The sequence below is a fragment of the Struthio camelus genome, chromosome 1 (assembly GCF_040807025.1).
Source record: "Struthio camelus isolate bStrCam1 chromosome 1, bStrCam1.hap1, whole genome shotgun sequence".
In the NCBI taxonomy this organism is placed as follows: Eukaryota; Metazoa; Chordata; class Aves; order Struthioniformes; family Struthionidae; genus Struthio; species Struthio camelus.
The window spans coordinates 98,487,114-98,500,712 of record NC_090942.1 but is presented as its reverse complement, the minus strand read 5'-3'; positions in this window follow the sequence as shown (position 1 = coordinate 98,500,712).

Below are 13,599 nucleotides of genomic sequence, written 5' to 3'. Positions count from 1 at the left end.
CTGTGTAACAGAGGCTTTTTTTTTCTGAAGATCGTGATATTCTGTCCAGAAATAGGCACTCATCACTGCAATTCCTGTAATTTCACAGGAATGTATGGCAGAGCCCTGAACCCAAAAGAAGAATGTCTAAAAATAAAATTGAAATGGTGAAGCCACAGTTTTATTTGCAAATGTCATACCATAGTAAACAGTGTTAGTAACACTACTGAATCATTCACAGTATAGTCAAAAGCATCTTATACTGCGCTGCCTCTGTTTTGTGAGCCCCCAGAGGATACCAACCCAATCCTCAAATCTTAGCTACAGAAGAATCCTCCTTCAAGGTGTTTGCCAGGAAGTTGTGATCAACAGGTTGTGAAGGTCTGTTTAAACTTCATCGGAAGTCTCCCTCGCCCTTTCCTCCCCCGTCAGCCTCAAGCGGTGCCTAGCTCCTCCTGTAGCCCTTGGGATAGCCTTTGATGCCAAGTTTACCTCCTCTGCCCACCAGTGAGCCATTACTGGGACTAAATTTGGAGAACCCTCCTAGTCCCCTAATTTAAAGTCTGTGCCTCTCAGAAGCCAAAGCCGTTCTGCTTTAAGAAACGTGTGAGTGAAATTAACTCCACATGGGATTAAAACTTGGATGTAGGGTGCCTGTTTGGTGTGCTGTACCTTTAGTTATCTCCTCAGACAGCTATGTCCGTGCCTGTCTCTTTCCTATACAGTTACACGTTCACTGTCAGACAGATAGTACTATAGCAAATGCACTTTGTAGCTGGCAAGCAGATGCCTTTGCAGGTTGGGAGATGTAATGAGTATAGAGAAAAAGCTAATTAATATTTTCCAGAAGGACCGTCTCTCTCTCTCTCTAAACAGAGCTTCACAATTCAGTTTCTGTGGCAGCTACTTCTCTCTCCTGGCCTGAAGTGACTTCTTTTGCAATTTTTTTTAGACAAGAGAATGCATCTCATGTAATGGCATTATTCCTACCTAATGGATATCCTTCTGTTCCAGAAGAGTTTTCAGTTAGACTAAGCTAAATGGGTCAATCACATTGATAATTGTGCTTACCTCATCTATTTACCCCTGGTTTGATGTGTTTGTGTTGGCAGTGGAGCAGAAATCGCTTCCTGGAGTGCCTCACCTTCATCCATACCTAAAATGACTTAAAAGTGATTCTAAGTAAAGATTAGAGTCTCCAATGTCAAAAACCCTGATCAGCATACTGGAAATCAGCAGGGGTTCTGCACATCTTTGGGGATCTTTGCGATATGCATTAAGGTAACCACAGAAAAGTAAGTGCATAGGATATTCTGTAATGTTGTTAGGGACTACAGAAACAATAATGCGTCCTTCACAATTTTTTAGCAAATGCCAACAAGAGGCCAAAAGCAGTGCTGTGTTCAGTCAAGTTAAGCCCTTCCTTCGTTTTCATCTTATTCTTTTTACCTGATTGCAAGGTTAGGAAATTAATTCACCATATCTGCTTCAAACTTATGATACACGCCTGCCACACAGGCAAGCACACCATCCTTCCTCTAGCTGGAGGAACAGGGTGTCTACCCACCTCTGAAAGGGCTGTGTATGCTTCCCAAAGTCTAGTTGGTCAAATGAGACAAGAAATTGTTTAAACTCATCTTGCTTATAGGAAGATTCTAGGGCAAGGTGTTCTGAGAACTGACACAAACAATGGCAACTTCCTTAAGGAAAATTTAAATATGTAAATACGAAGTAAAATAGGTGAAAAAGACTTGTTCAGATCATAATCTGTTTTCCTGCCTGTTCAGGATTCATTTCTACAATCCAATTAAAAAGACAATTAACATTATTAAAAGATTCAGTTTATGAGCTTGTAATTAATAACACAGTGGATCAGCTACACTTTTCTTCCTGTTCAGCATGTGAACAAGCAAGAGAAAAATTGCCTCTATATGCTTAATATTGGAGTGAATATAAGGTCTGCGCTGTGAGTGAGTCTGGATGACCACTCAGTACTTGAGTGGCATGGGTTTGATGTGATTAACATTGCTTTTGCTGTCTGGTGAAATGACCATGTAATCATACATCTCCAATATGGTAAATCCTTAAGAACAAGCTATCAAGTAACTGCAGATAAAAACTATGGTTTCTAAAACAGAAAAGCAAGATTCTCTGACCAGTACAACTCAAGTGCATCATTTATGTCTGCCCATCTGACAAACAAACACATTACCTCAGTATGTCCTTGTGTCCTCCTCTTTTTGCCTGCAATAGTGCTTCACGATTGGGAAACCCTATTTTCTCACTTGAGTCAAAGGAAATAGCGTTCACAAAGACCATTAAGGATCATACTTAAAATAAATATCCGTCGGGCTTGAGTCCCTCAGATGCTTGCAAAGTAGACTTTATATAGTCACTTCAGTTTGTATGCCCACTGTTGATTTTGAGGACTGCACCTGAAGCAAGTCATAAAAAAATTTCTTCGTAGTTAAGCCTAGTCGCTGTGAGATGAAGTTGCAATTAGTGCTTGAACCAATTTTCACAGAAGTTACCTGAATGACACATTACCAGACCAAATGCCTGTGGCTCTGAATCCCATCGGGCTGTTAAATTCCATTTCATACTGTGCCCAGTTCTTTACTTTGTCAGAGTTGTCATAGATATCAAGTGCTTATATGAACCATAGCTTTCTTAAGTGCTCAGGAGTGTCTGGACGGCACTCGTCTCTCTACTTCACCATTTGCACACAGTCGCACATCTATGCCTCAATCCAAATGCTCATGAGTTCTTACACAAAAAAAATTAGTGTTATACATATTTTAGGATTGCTTTAACATCCACAGTTTGACCAGGAAGGCTAATGGTTTCCTCTATAGGCATGTGAGCTAGTTTCAGTGTAGTCGCTCAAGGTAACTGTAACTGTTGCAAAAGGTGGAAGCAGCCTTCCCTGTAACCTTGTTCGCTGAGTCGCTTCCCACAGGGCTCTTGCAGCTTGCTCCGTGCCTTTGCTGCTGTAACCTTGGCTGGTTGCATTCATACCAGCCTGCCTCATGAGAAGGCGACCTTGCCTCCTGCATAGTTATAGTACAGATATTTGCAAGATCATGGCCCTAGGCAACTGCAGAATAAAGCTCATAATGCATCTCCTGGGCCTGGTCCGATGGGACACATTTATGAAATATTTCTATGTAAAAGCAGAAGTGAAATGTAAATTGGTTACCCTGGACACTTGCCGAGTTTGCTGTTTGTAGGAATCTCCAGAATACCACATCTGATTTATAGCAGAGGCAATGCAGCATGGAAGTGTAACTGACACTGATAAAATAATCAATCTCCAGCCAGAGTGCCCAGCAAGTTAAATGAATAATTCTGGCCTTGCAAAGTTTATGCAATAGTTGAAGTAACAAAGAGCAAATATACGCATTGGGTATGACCTGAGGGAAAGCAAACATTGACATTCTGTTTTCATTATAACTTGTACCAAGCAAAATAAATAAAAAGTGAATTTCAATACAAAGATACATTTTATGACAGCCCAGTTTTTGGAGGGCTACTAGGGATAGTTGCTCGTGTATGGATTTAGGAGAAGATACATGTTTAAATCTGTAAAATTTAAAAATACTTCTAGGCCTAATTCTGCTATCAGTAAAATATGCAGTTATATCGTACACCACATACATTTTTAAAAGTGCTGTGGTTTATATTACGTTGTTGTCTAAAGTGCTTTTCCTTTTTTTTACAAGTAACTTATAGGACTTTATTAAGAAACATTTCAGAAGACTATTTTTTTCAAATTTGTATCATCTGTGGGCAATAATCAGCAATTTGTCAAGTTTCCTCCGGGCATATATAAATCTATCTATCTGTCTCCTTTATGAAAGAAGAACATGCAAAAGCAACTACCGAAAAAAAATAGAGAGGAAATGTCATCTTGCCACTGCATGGATTAACAGAAGAACTGCAAGTACAGTACCTGAAACAATCTATAACTCATAGGTAATTGGCTGTATTTCGAGTTGATTATAGCCCTTTGAACTAATCTAGCCATTTGGCATGTTGAATCTAACGCAATAAAGCCACAAATGCTGAGTGTATTAATGCTAAGAATTTTCTCCACAGATTTCTCCATCTCCATATATTGAAATGTCAGAACAGAGAAGTCTGCAAAATGTAGAAATACTATAAGAAAATAGTTTACAGATCCTGAACATTTTTCTTCTGTTAATATCAGTATTTGAAATCAATATTTGCCTTGGCATTGAGAGCTCTGCAGGTGAGGTCTTCTACAGCACAAACTTGTGTAAAAATGATCATCCCTATCCCAGCATTGCAGGTTAAGAATTTTTGCTTTTTCTCCTGTTATAGCATATCTGCTGAATGAGAGCAAAGAGGAGATTTAAGGCTGAAAAATGCCAACCCAGAAGACTGAAAGCCAGCTGTAAGAGGAATATTTCTGATAGTGACCTGGCTAAATAGTTGAAGTAACCGAACACAACTAGCAAGCAGAAAACCCCTTATATAGAACTACCATGGCAATTCCAGTGTAAATGCTGCAAACTAATGAAGGCAAGTGGAATGCTTTTTCTTTTTACCATACTTTGGCTCATAAGCAAGCAAGTTAATTGGAAGGTAAGAGATTATATACACTGGTGAAAATGTTGAGGGCTAACTTTTCATTTTCAGTGGCGGTTTGTCAGCAACTATTAATCACACAATGTCTGCAACAGCATAGCTTTTAAATAGTATCAGACAGTGGAGATCTCATCTGTTGGACTCGCTCAGGGTCAAATAGAAAGTGAAGCCATTGTTTATAGGTTGTAGCAGAAGTTGGGGCATGAAAATGTAAGGCAGAGGACTGCATGAAAATAAAAGACAGTCTGCCAGTTAAGGAAATAAACTACCACTAGAAGGAACTAGAATCTGTCCCGGCCTCTGTCAGGTTCCTTTGTCATTCTAGATGAGTTACCTACATGTCTGCCTTTGACTGAAACCTGATTGGGTTTTTTTTTGGGTGTCTGGTAGGAGACTTTTAGGGTTAGATTTGTACAGGTGCTAAGCGTTCATAACAGCAAACAAAGTCTACCGTCTACCAGAACAGTTATTTAAAACATAAAGCATTCTGCAAAAACATCAGGGCCAAGTGCGTATTCAAAAAGGTTTAGACAATCATAGCAATTCTGAAGTTCTCAGTTCCCCAAAAATAGTATCTCCTCATGATGATAATCGTGTTTGCAAAGTATTCAGATGCTACTCCAGAAAAATCTCGTGAGGAAGCTGACTGTTCTGAATTCTGTGCATCGTTTGGGTTGTGCACTGATAAGTAGGGCTTGTAGTCACATGTTCAGTCAACAGAATATAGAGAACAGCTTCATTCCCAGACACTGTCCATCATTTACACTAAATGAGGCACTAGTCCTGTGGGAAAAATAGTATGCGGTCAAACGATTCAGTCATGTCACATAATACACATGGGCGGGGGAAGGGAAGAGGAGGTTGAACTAAGCTTTCAAAGACAGCTGTAAGCCTGTATTTTTCCAGCTTTTGAAATTTAACTTTGTAAACGTAATGGTGTTCTTTTGACTTTTGTTATGATGCAATTTCATCTTGCTCATTGTTTTGTAGGCCTCTGTTCTCTCTCTCTCTCTGACTCATTTGCTGTATTCTGCACGTATCTTGGGTGAGTCAGGGTAGATGGCTAGCCAGGAGGGGATATCAGGGTGAACAACGCTCTGGATAGAGACACTAGGCAGAAGTAACATGGGAAAATTGGCACAGTTGAACAGTGGTATGAAAAGCATCAGCTGTAGTCCGGGCTTGGGGGTAAGAGAGAAAAATGCTTTTGCGGGGGAAGGGGAAAAAGTGAGAACAGGAGTAGAGCTATGGCAGGTAAGTCTGGAGACAGTATAGTCTAGGAGGTAGGAAGGCCTGTGTCACTGTACAACTATTACCTTCCTGCTATCCCTTTTCCCTGGCTTTCGAGCGGAAATGCAGGTAACCTTCCTAATGTTACCAATACAGAGCAGCGGCATGTGGCTTTGTGGTACCAGGCTTCATCTCACAGGACACCAGGGCCAGGAAAGCTCCCTCTCTTTAAGTGCAAAATAGCTCCTCTCACCACTTTGTATCAAGCGCATGGAAGATAAAAAGTTCTAATAATGAAGGAGCTCTTTAAGCGTCATGGAAGTCTCTGTGTCAAGGCACAATATTCCCTGGAGACAAACGTTTTTCTTTTCCCCAACAAGCTCCGTGCCAGCAGGGACAAATGTCCTATCCCACTTAAGCCCAGGAACCCAGGAACTTCGGTCTCCTGCCTGGCTATCCATTAGTGAATCTTTTCCCCTCCAAAAGCACCTCATTTGCTAGCACATCCATCCCTGCCTGTCAACCCAAAGCAATTCTCACAAACAAATTCTCTCCTATAGACATTTCTGGCCTCGCTGCGTCACGCTCCCCTCGAGGAATCTCCTAATCACACAGTCCTCTTTCAAACACTAGCCTGATCTCCTTATTCCTGGCCTCGCTGACTGGGCTTTCAAATGAGCTACAAAGTCACCGGTGCAGCAGTGATTCAGTGTTAACTCACTTAGCTCTTTCTTACCTTCGCTTTAATCCAGAAACGAAGTCAGTGCTGACAAGGTACGCAGGCCCGCTTTCGGAACATGAATTCCCACCCAGCCTCTCTGCCACGTTTCCCACAGTATCAAAATTTCCATCTGTCTGTGTGTTAGTATGTATTGGCACAGATGCAATATAAACACAGGCACATCTGAATGTGAATTTGAACTCATAGGGAAATGTTATGTAATCTGATTACAGGCAGTTAGTTGAGCAGCTTTTTAGGATAAGAACGTGATAGGGAAGTAGGGGAGTGACAATGAGAAGACTATTTTAGAGAAAAAAAGTTGAGGGAATGCAGAAAAACACAGGGGCAGCTTGAAAGATAATGGTTTGTGATGAGGCTGGCGGAAAGGTGGACAGGAACCGGCACTACATCATGTTTCTCCCAGGAGATGCAGCAGGACAAATATCTGAATGTCTAATTGTCAGCATGTATAGAACTATATGTATATAATGTCATCCCTTTCTACCTTGGTGAACACGCATATAGAAATGAAATGACCAGGTAATTGAGCAAGTCAGTGAACAGCGTAAAGAGAAAGGGGATGATTCTCCTTCTGATACAATTCCCAGGCAGAACTTCCTCTTTCAACCAACAAGAAAGAAAAAGTGTCTACGATCAGTTTTGTTTTATTTTGATATCCCTGTTACTCCCTGTTATCCCTGTAACTTCTTTCTACTAGTTTAAGAAATCCAACTGTCTTACCTACTTTTTGTTTCTGAGAAAGTGTATTTCTTAACTGGACAGAAAGTATGAACTGATCCTGCCAACATGTACATTTGTGCTTCATTTTGCAATCCTGAGTAATTCCTCTGCAATTAGGGATATTCATTTGCTTGAAGGATGACGATCAGTATGGCTTCATGTCTCCAGATTTTCTCTGAAATAATAGTGAGAGATTCACAATTGTAGCTCACCCTAGCTGTCCAAACAAGCTGAGTAGTTTAAGACTCCTGCTGCTCCCCAGCTGCTTATTTCTGTGCATTTGCTAGAGGTACCCTCACAGCAAAGATGACTGATGCGAATGTGTACCTGTGCTTCAGCTGTTGCAGTTCACAGTCCAGTAAAAGCAGAAAAAAACTACCTGCATCAGCTGGACTCTGAACTTGACTGGCTGAAATGCAAGCAAAGTGCCACTATACTGACTTTGCTAAGGACTGTTGTAGAGACTAGAGGTTATGTTTTATGATTGGAGTTTGTTTGTTTTTCAAAAAAAGCTTTCTTGTTTTCAATTATGTTGCATTTTGAAAGAAATAAAAAGTGCACATAATGCTTATTTTTCCTGGGTGACACTGGAGAGCAGGAGCAATGAAGGTTTTTTTACTGGTGAAGGTAGTGTGATATCTAAGTTTGAAATGTCTACTTACAAGTAAAGAAGAGTCATGAACCTATATCCATGCAAACTTGCATAGGCTTGCTAAATGTAACTTAGACCCTCTGGAGGGAAAATCCTCCTTTTTTTAAAAAAAAAGTGTTTTAAAAAACAATGGTTTTGATTAATCTTTCTGCATATACATTTATAGAATAGAACATGCTGCTTATAGGAAAAAATACTATTGCTTTTTTTCAGTGAGAAACTTCTGGCATATAATTATTCTGTCAAAATAAAGACTAAATTGGCAGTGCCCTGGGAAAAGAAATAAATCATCTTTCCTATAGTGAGGATTAGGGGAGAGCTTCCCCAAAGGTTTTGTGTATTTAATATTGCAAACGTGGAAAGCTAGACTGATCCCTGGGAGAGGCAGATCTCTTCAGGATGATACAGACATTTTGGCCTACAGGAGCAGCTTACCAGCCGTAGCTGAGTACTGGAGGAGGGTTTCAGAGGCTCCCCCTCCAAGTGGCCTGCCAGAGGCCAGTTGACCTCTAGGAAAGCAGCAATGTTGGGGACCACTGCCTCTGCAGGCACTGCTGCTCATCCCTTCCCTGCAGCCCAGGTGTTTGGTGCGCATGTCGGTGTGGGCACACGGGGCTAAAGCAGCGGCGCTCTGACCAGCAAAGAGGAGGAGTGTGGACTGAGTGCTGGAAGCAGGGGGTGGTTCAAGAAAACAGCTTGGGAGCTGCTGGTAGAGAGGAGCCGGCACTGGGTTAGGAGTGCTGCTAGCTACTGATTCAGCAATGAGGGGCCTCAGGAGCCAGACCATGGTCTTCTGCTGACTAGTGGGTAAATACAGCAATCCCTACTGCTAGATCAAGCTCTGCCCTTGGTTTCGGTGTATATTGCTTTCATTCACATTAGCAAAAATAGTATGTGAGGAACATAAGGCAAAATCTGACCATATAGTCCTGTGCTCTTTGCTGTGGTCTTTTGCTGTTGTCTCCCACTGGCACTGCAATTAATTTTAAACTTACACTCACGCATGGTGCAGATTATAGCACCTATGTTCTCAATCGGTATCTACGGGCTCCCTCTGCTGGAAAATGACCATATATATATTATCTAGCCATTTAATGACAATAAGTGAAATTAACTTTTAAAAAATTTACAGCTGTCTGGAGAATAGTAAAAATATCTTTGACCTCTTCACCAAACACTGACATGTTCCCATAACGTGCATAGGCCGAAGAAGCAAGGAGCATTTTCAAAGCTGAACTTTTAATTGCATAAAAAGCTACAGCACTTAGAGTAAGATTGTAATGCATTAATCCATTGAGTAAAATTTTAGGTTTTTTTTCCTTTCTGTAACTGGAATCAAACGTTGAATATTTCCTCTCTGTAGTCCTACAGAGCACTCTCTTATGTTTTTCATCATGGGTGATAAGCGTCTACAACTCACTTTGACACAAGCACCTGAACACAACACATTGGACAGGATGGTTTCTGTAGCAGCCACTTTTGAATACACCGTTAAAAGAAAAGAAAATGGAAAAGAATACTAGCAAACAGGATTTTAACATAGGAATGCTCTTTTCCAGGAATCTTGAGAGGCTTGACTGATAAGAGATTAAGAGCCCTGATCTAAAGCATTTATTAAATGAATGATATTAAGGAAACTAGAATGCTATTCTTAGGTGAAGTCCTGCTGTCATCAAAATAGCTTCAACAGGATCCAGACCAGATGGAATTTTATTTTCTTTCAGAAGAATACCTTCTCTAGCTCTTTCTCCTTTAGCTTATTTGATACTAGACTGAGAAGTCTTGAAATTAGGGTTCTGCGTCTGAAAGTACAGCTAAAAGATCAATTATGCCTGCTTATCTCATTTTGTTCCACCGGTATGTCTCAGAAGTCATCTTCGGAAACCACCTCCAAGAACAAGAGTGCTTAGTCCTTGGTCACTCTGCTGAGGCTATCAATGAAGGCATTAACTATGCTACAGAATTTTACTATACGGAAAGGAATGAGACAAACTAACCAAACTCTTTTATATTGACTGGCCAGGAATTAGAAGAACTCTTTGAGCCTTCTCTCCAGTGCCAGGTCTGATCCTTAGGCATCCAAAAACTCAGCTACACACAGCTCTTTCGAACCAGTGATGTTCCCTTTTACTCCTAACCCAGTCATGTAAAGAACAACACACACTGGCTGCAGCAACTTCAGTGTGGCCCATAATCTTCACCTTTTATCATTCCACCAGTGCAAAACTTCCCTAAAAACAATAAAAGGTGATACTGAGGATTATTCCACCTTCTGGGTAACGTCTGATAATGTAGGACTACTGCAACAGCTGCAACACACAAACAGCTCTTTCAGTCCCTAGCGTTTGAGTAAGGGTCTGGAGGAGTTTGTACAAAAAGATCCTTCCTCTCCTCTCTGCGTTGCAGTGATAGAAAACAAGGCCCTGGGAATTAATCACAATGTCTCTTTGTGAAAGCTGTGCATGCAGTGAAATTCTGTGCTGCTGCCAGTCCTGAGGTCACCATGACAAATAACGCACACATCCATACCTTCCTCCTTTAAATGAAGAGAAAGAAATGTTTATCAGTCTTAAATGACCTCAACTCAGAATTGCTTATGGTTAGGTAATCAGCTGATAACAAGTAACATGAATGAGCAAGTGATGCATCTTTATGAATTATGTTTGTTGACCATGTAGTTGAAACCTGGCTTATGCTAATGTGGGACTAAATTTTTTCCATGCAAAAAAGTTAAATCTGTCGGATGACCTAGCCTAATCTCCAAACGTGGGTAGGTAAAGTTGGCACAATGGAGAAGTGTTTTCTGCACATTTTTTTTGCACCCCAAATTCACGACAAACTTCAGGGCAGTTGCCCCTCCTGCAAAAGTGAAAGCAGCCCAAAGTTACTTTCTTCTGCACGTGCCCTATTATTCTGCATTATTGTTCTGCACGTACCAGCTATTATTGCTGCTGGGATTTTACTGATGTAAAGGAATCCCCTGAATGTTCCTCTCTCCCATTCGTAAACTCATGCTGTGGGAAGGCTAATCTAAAATCGCTCAAGCTGCTTTGACAGCCAAAAAACTCTAAAGAGTGTCTTCAGGGAGTGGATCCACTAGATTTAGGATGATTATGAGAGATATTTAACTGTTATTTTGTGCTTATAGAAAGAGAATAATATTAGCCAAGATCCATTACATAAAGGTCCATGAATGAATGGTTTCCAAAGGACCAGAACCTTAGCATCCACTATACATAAGTTGCAGGGAAGTCTGGGGAAAGACCCATGCATTCCTCCCTTCAAGCTCTGGAGTAAGAAAAGAGCTACTTTTTGATTCTTCAGTGTCAGGAATAGAGTTACTTCACCAGCCTGTGGATGCTATGTAAGAGCTCCATGGGCTTTTTTGATGAAAATCCATGTATGCCTGTCACAAGTTTCAGTGGGTCTTGTCACTAATGCCATAGCTATGCAGCCAAACTCTGTCAGTTTAGAAATTGTGTGAACTAAAGCACTTTGACAAACATAGCGTTAAGAAGAACAAGAATTATGTGAAAGAATATGAGGTGTCTGGCTGAGACATAGCATGACACAGTTGAGAGAAGTTACCTTTTTTGAAGTATGGTGGAGATTGGACTAAGATTCAGAGGGATCCTCCTGCTAGGAGGAATATCATCTGTCAGTCCCGTCAGAAACACAGAGCAAATAGAAATCAAACCCTTAGAAACATAGTTTTCTAGTGCCATAGTGACTGGGCTTATTCTAACATCGTTTATACACAGTTATCTAAAATTCTGGCAGAGCAATCGCAGGCGGGACATTATCTATGAAGTTTTCTTGACTTCAGTATTAATTACTCTGTTTTAACCACTAGGTTTTGGCTACAATATCCTTCTGGACATATTTCAAGACCTGCTTGCTTTCAAGGATTTTGGCAGATGGCTGTGTAAATTCTAAGTCCCATGATTATGATTAATATCTTTTTTCGTAATTGTGGACATCATGTTTGATAACATCTGTGTGTGATTTATGTGTACACTGAATGCATTTAGAGGCAGGGATGTACATACCCATATATTTTCTTTCATGCTGAAGACTGAAAAAAAAAGGTGAACATTTTCTTCTTTCATATTTAATATTAGGTTTCTTTTGCTATGTCTATTATATGTTCTTGTCCAGTTATATATAATGATTGTTTTTTATTTATGCATTAAAATATTTCTCATTTTCCCTAGAATGAATTTTTTGCAAGCATATAGATATCATCTCATTCCACCTTTGTCAAGACTGTCATTTTATATACAAATGGGTGATACATTAACAGGTACCTAGACTTTGATCTGTCCTCAAAATCATTCTGCAATTAAACAGTGCCTTGGAAGCACTGAAGAATAAATATTTTTCTGTGAGCCTGCCCACCTTATCAAGCAGGTGACCGCACTAGAAGCTCTGCTCTTAGCCTTCTTAGAAAACAGGGCTATAGCTGTATCTTGCTTGAAGTGTTTGTATGTGTCCATGCCCAGACTTCCCACAGGAGTGCTTACTAGTTTGTGTGAAGTCGTGGGAAGGATCCACAGAGAAAAGTACTTTCACAGATCATGGCCTCCTGCCTGCGAGCTAGGGCAAGTTTAAAACATGCATGGGCCTATGAGTAATGTCAGCTAGCCACAGAGGAAGCAAGCGACCTACTTCTGCCTCCTGCTAGTTACCGGCTGTTGTAAAACTGATTCAGTTTTTCAACATTAGTTGTTAATGAGCATTTTGGAAAATGTATTTCTCAGTTCCCTTTTCTTTGCTACCCACTGATGGATCTCCTGCGTGCCTAAAGTTTGGATTCTGATGCAATTTGTAGCAATCCCACTCTCAGATCAGCAAGAGCAAATAGTGCTTGCATAGGAAGGGGCGTAGGTATAGGAAATTCCCACAGCAACCCCCGCCGCTTTGGGAACTGGAGATGGAAGTCAGCAACCATTTTTTATCTCATTCATGACTGAACTAGTGACCGACTGTGAAAATGAAGATCCTCTAGAGACTTTCTAGCTACTTGTACATCCCATTCCACTTTTTGTGAAAACAGAAGTATCCGCCGTGCTATCCCAGTCAAATTCCTCTTTGGATGTTTACCTTCCTTCCCTAATCCCTAATTAGTTATGGAATTATTTTTAATTTCTGTGAAGAATGATTTGATTTACATCATGCAAGTTTCAGTCTTTCTAAGCAATACTGTTCTAACAGACTGCATGGGATTAAATTGGAAAGGGTTGTTAGTCTGATCAAGCGTCATATGAAACAGCAGAAAACACTTCTGAGTAAACAGTTTTTCGTAATTTAAGGAGATCAACATCTGGGCAACTATTTGAAAGACAGAGCTGCAGAGCTGCTCGGCGGCCTCGGAGGCAGCCAGGCTCAGCTGTGCTTTGCTGGAGATCGTAAACTGTAAGTGGGATCCAGGCACACAGGGGGATCTATTTTAGCTCTTTCTGGTGTTTTCTTTTCATTGAGACTGGTGAACAACGAGTGTGTTTGTTTTGCATCTGTTGTTTGCCAGAGCATCATGAATACAAGCTTTTTGCAGCTGGGCCTGTTGAGCTAAGGTGGCTGGAGAACAGGAAGGAGCGCTGATACTTGGAGCTCCAGGCAAAGCCTGGTGGAGCCACAGCATTCAGCTTGTGTGAGATGGGAGGGC